A 4,618-nucleotide genomic window follows, 5' to 3' on the forward strand; every position below is an offset into this window, starting at 1 on the left:
AAGATTAACAGAAACCTTCAAACAAAATGTACAGAAAGATAAGTGAGTGTGATATGTTCTGGAATTGAAAGTAGTTGTTTTTAAAATCATTGGGTTTAGTTTAAATTATTCTATTTGTCTTTCACTAATGTGAAACATTGCAAAACTGTTTAAGGAAGTTTATGGTTAGACGTGGTTCTGAAACGATAGCAGAAACTAGATTTGAAAAAGGCCTTGTATAATTTGTAAGGGGATTAGATTTATCTATTTTCGTTTCAATCTCTTCCCTCTATCATGCCCATTATGTTTAAAACCAACCATATGGATAATCTCTCATTCAAATGAGTCAAAGTCTCCCTCTTTCAACAAACCTTACTTGGTTAAACAAATATCTGATTTATTGTTTTACAGTGTTTCAGTTCAGTTCAGCTCAATTGCTCAGTCATGTCTGACACTTCACTACCCCACGGACTGCAGCACGCCAGGCTGCCCTGTCGATCACCAACTCCTGAAGCTTGCTCAAACTTATGTCCATAGAGTCGGTGATGCCAACCAACCATTTCAACTTCTGTCATCGCTTTCTCCTCCTGCCTTCAATCTTTCCCAGCATCAGGGTATTTTCCAGTGAGTCAGTTCTTCGCATCACATGACCAAAGTATTGGAGTTTCAGCATCAGTCCTTCCAATAAATCTTCAGGACTGCTTTCCTTTAGGATTGACTGGTTTGATCTCCTTACTGTCCAAGGGTCTCTCAAGAGTCTTCTACAACATCAATTCTATGGCAACTCAGCCTTCTTTATGGACCAACCTCTCACATCCATACATGACTACTGGAAAAACCATATCTTTGATTAGATAGACCTTTGTTGGTAAAATAATGTCTCTGCTTTTTAATATGCTATCTAGGTTGATCATAGCTTTTCTTCCAAGGAGCAAGCATCTTTTAATTTCATGCCTGCAGACACCATGTGCAGTGATTTTGGAGCCCAAGAAAATAAAGTCTGTCACTGTTTCCATTGTTTCCCCATCTATTTGCCATGAAGTGTCTGGCTTCTACTGTGTCTGGCTTGTACTGTGTCTGGCTTGCTTCATGTAATGTAGTGTTCTCTAGGTTTATCCATGTTGTTGACCAATTGGCAAATTTTCTTCTGAATAATATTCCAGTTTTTTTGTATATCCCACATTTTATATTTGATTTTTAATGGACATTTGACTCCATTTTGCTTTGGAGAATAATGCTGCAATGAACGTGGGGGGTAGCTATCTCTTAGGGGTCCATATATTAATTTATTTGTTTTTCATAATGGCTGTAATAGTTTACATTTCTCCCAGCAAGGATAAAGTGTACTATTTTCTCTGCATTCTTACAAAAAGTTGGTATCATTTTTTGATTTTGTTTATAATATCCATCCTAATGCATATGAGATGATATCATATTGTGAATTTTTTTCTATTTGGAATTTATTTATTTTTTAATATAAATTTATTTGTTTTATTTAGAGGCCAATTACTTTACAATATTGTATTGGTTTTGCCATACATTGACATGAATCTGCCATGGGTGTACATGTGTTCCCCATCCTGAACCCCCCACCCACCTCCCTCCCCATCCCATCCTTCTGGGTCATCCCAGTGCACCAGCCCTGAGCATCCTGTATCATGCATCGAACCTGGACTGGCGATTCATTTCACATATGATAAACATCATGTTTCAATGCCATTCTCCCAAATCATCTCACCTCACCTTCTCCCACACGAGTCCAAAAGACTGTTCTATACATCTGTGTCTCTTGCTGTCTCGCGTATCGTGAATTTTTAAAAAATATTTTTTCCCACATTGCGATTTTGATTTGCGTTTCCTTGATGATTGAGAATGTTGAATATGTTTTCATACACCAGCTGGCCAATTGTTTGTCTTTGGAAAAATGTCTATTGACCTCCTTTTCTCATTTTTTAAATCAGATTATTTGGCATTTTGTTATTGAGATTTATGAGTTTAATATATATTTTGGTTAACCCCTAATCATATATATAGCTAGAAATATACTTTTCCCATTCCATAGGTTATCCTTTCACTGTTTGGATTGTTTACTTTGCTGTGTGAAAGCATTTTAATTTGTTTAGTCAAATTTATCTATTTTTGCTTTTGTTGCCTGTGCCATAGTATCATAGTTAAGAAATCATTGCCAAGATTTTTTTTGTCAAGGAAAGTTTTTTTTTTTTTTCCTATGAGTTTTATGGTTTCAGTTCCTACTGAAATGTTTTTACATTTAATTCAAAATTAATTATGTTGAGTTAAATCTTTGTGTAACACGTAAGATAAGGGTCCAATTTCATTCTTTTGTACATATAGTCAGTTTTCTAAACACTAGTTATTAATGAGACTATTGTTTTCCCATTTGTGCATTTTTAGTGCCCCTGTTGAAGGTTAGTTGGTCTCATATGTATGGATTTACTTGAGGGCTCTCTATTCTGTTCCACTGATCTGTGTATGATTTTATGCATCTGTTTTATGCAATTCCATACTGTTTTGATTAATATAGCTTGTGATATAGTTTGAAATCAGAAAGACTTTGTTCTTCTCTCTTAAAAGAAGATTTGTGTCATTTGTAGTTCCATTTGGATTTTAGAATAGTTTTTTTCTACTTCTGAAAAATGGCAGTGGAAGTTTAATGGAGATATCATTGGAAGTTCAATGGAGATATCATTGACTCTATAGATCAATTTAGATATTATGCACATTTAACTATATTCTACCAATCTAATATATAAGCATGAGCATCTTCCCATTTATTTAAGTCTGTTTTAATTTTTGTCACTACTGATTTACCATTTCAATGTAAAAGAATTTTACATCCTTGGTTAAGTTTATTTCTATATAATTTATTCTTTTTGACGGTACAGTATATTAGGCTGTTGTCTAAATTTCCTTTTGCATTGTTTGTTGCTGGTATATGGAAACCCAGCTGATTTATATATACATATATAGATAGAAAGACAAATAGATAGATCTTATATCACGAATTTTTACTGAATTTATTAGTTCTAATAGGTTTGTGTGTGTGTTTGTATGTACATAGTCTTTAGGGTTTTCTGCATATAAAACATGTTACCTGCAGAGAGAATTTCACTCTTTCTAATTTAGGTGTCTTTTATTTCTTATTATTGCCTAATCACTCTGGCTATGACTTCCAATACTGTGTTGGATATTGATAGTGGATATCCTTGCCTTATTTCACATCTTAGGGGAAAAACTTTCAGTTTTTCACCATCAAGTGCAATGTTAGCTGTGGGCTTTTCATATACAGCCTTTGTTGTGTTGAGTTACTTTCATTCTTTATCTAATTTGCTGATAAAAGAGTGTTGAATTTTGTTAAATATTTTCTCTGAACCTTTTGAAATGATTATACAATTTTTGTATTTCATTTTTAAATGCAGGTATCTCATTGATTGATTTGCATATATTTTAATAACCGTGAATCACAGGAACATATTTTACTCATCTTGGTATATTATCTTTTTTTTTTTTTTGACCTCACTAAAACTTAATATTGTTTAATTAGAAAATGTTGGGAAATCTACTTTGCTTTTTTTTTTTTAGGTTACATTTATTTTAAAAAAAACCGTATTTATTTATTCATTTTGGCTGTGCTGGGTCTTCATTGCTGTGTGAGGCCTTCTCTGGTTGTGGTGAGTGAGGGCTCTTCTCTTGTTTTGGTCGCAGGCTTCAGTAGTTGCGGCTGCAGGGCTTATTCACTAAAAGGTAGCAAAAGAGTGCTGAATTCTCCTTTCCAAGAAGTTGGAACCATAGTACTTCGGAAAGTTTTAGCTCTTTTTGTAACCACTCCTTCCCAGTTTCAATAAGTTCTACTCCAGCCAACTTAATCAGCAAAACACCACATGGCTCTTTTCTCCATGAGATATAACAGGCAAAGTAATGGGAATATGTTCAATCTCTAAACCATTCTCAGCTTTTCAGCGTAGTCGTCCTCGTAGTTTACCATTCTTTCTTATAAATTCTACTGGAATATCTGAAGAACGTGTGAATTTTGATGTCAGTCGAACACTTCTTAGAAGTAACATTACTCCAGCCATGGCCATTACAGTGCTGATGTTCTGGACGAGGCGCAGGTGGTCGTCGGCTCACTGCGGGATCCGCGCCACCACGTTGGGCGCTGCTCCATCCCGGTTGGGTGGTGGTGTGGCTGGGGCCGCGGGCTGCCCCGCCATGTTCCCAGCCTCCCGGGAGCGGGCGCCCTATCTTTTTTAATATACTGTTGAATTTGGTTTGCTAAAATTTTACTTATATAAGTATATTGTTAAATGCATCATTTAATAATGTGATAGGTATAATGAATAATCATAAACTTCATGTAAAATATATCTGAATCCATCCTCAAAGTTTAGAAAATCTGAAGGAGATGGAATAGAAAAATGAGCATGCAAAACATTATTGACCATGGATTTACTCAGAACACAAAGTAAGGGCAGGCAAAATACACAGAGAAAAATTAGGAAAATATTTCTAGGAAAAGAAGATAATTTCACTCATGTCCTAGAACCATAACAAACATGGTGATACAAAGGTCGTTAAACAGAAGGGTTTGGGGTTTGTGAACAGATATTACTTTCCATATATG

General features: G+C 35.0%; 1 pseudogene; it reads right to left on the minus strand.

Moving 5' to 3' along the window:
* Positions 1 to 3,705: 3,705 nt before the first annotated feature.
* LOC138080227 (protein C3orf33 pseudogene) lies at positions 3,706 to 4,208 on the minus strand (annotated as a pseudogene).
* Positions 4,209 to 4,618: the final 410 nt, after the last annotated feature.

Source organism: Capricornis sumatraensis, chromosome 5 (genome assembly GCF_032405125.1).
Source record: "Capricornis sumatraensis isolate serow.1 chromosome 5, serow.2, whole genome shotgun sequence".
Lineage (NCBI taxonomy): Eukaryota > Metazoa > Chordata > Mammalia > Artiodactyla > Bovidae > Capricornis > Capricornis sumatraensis.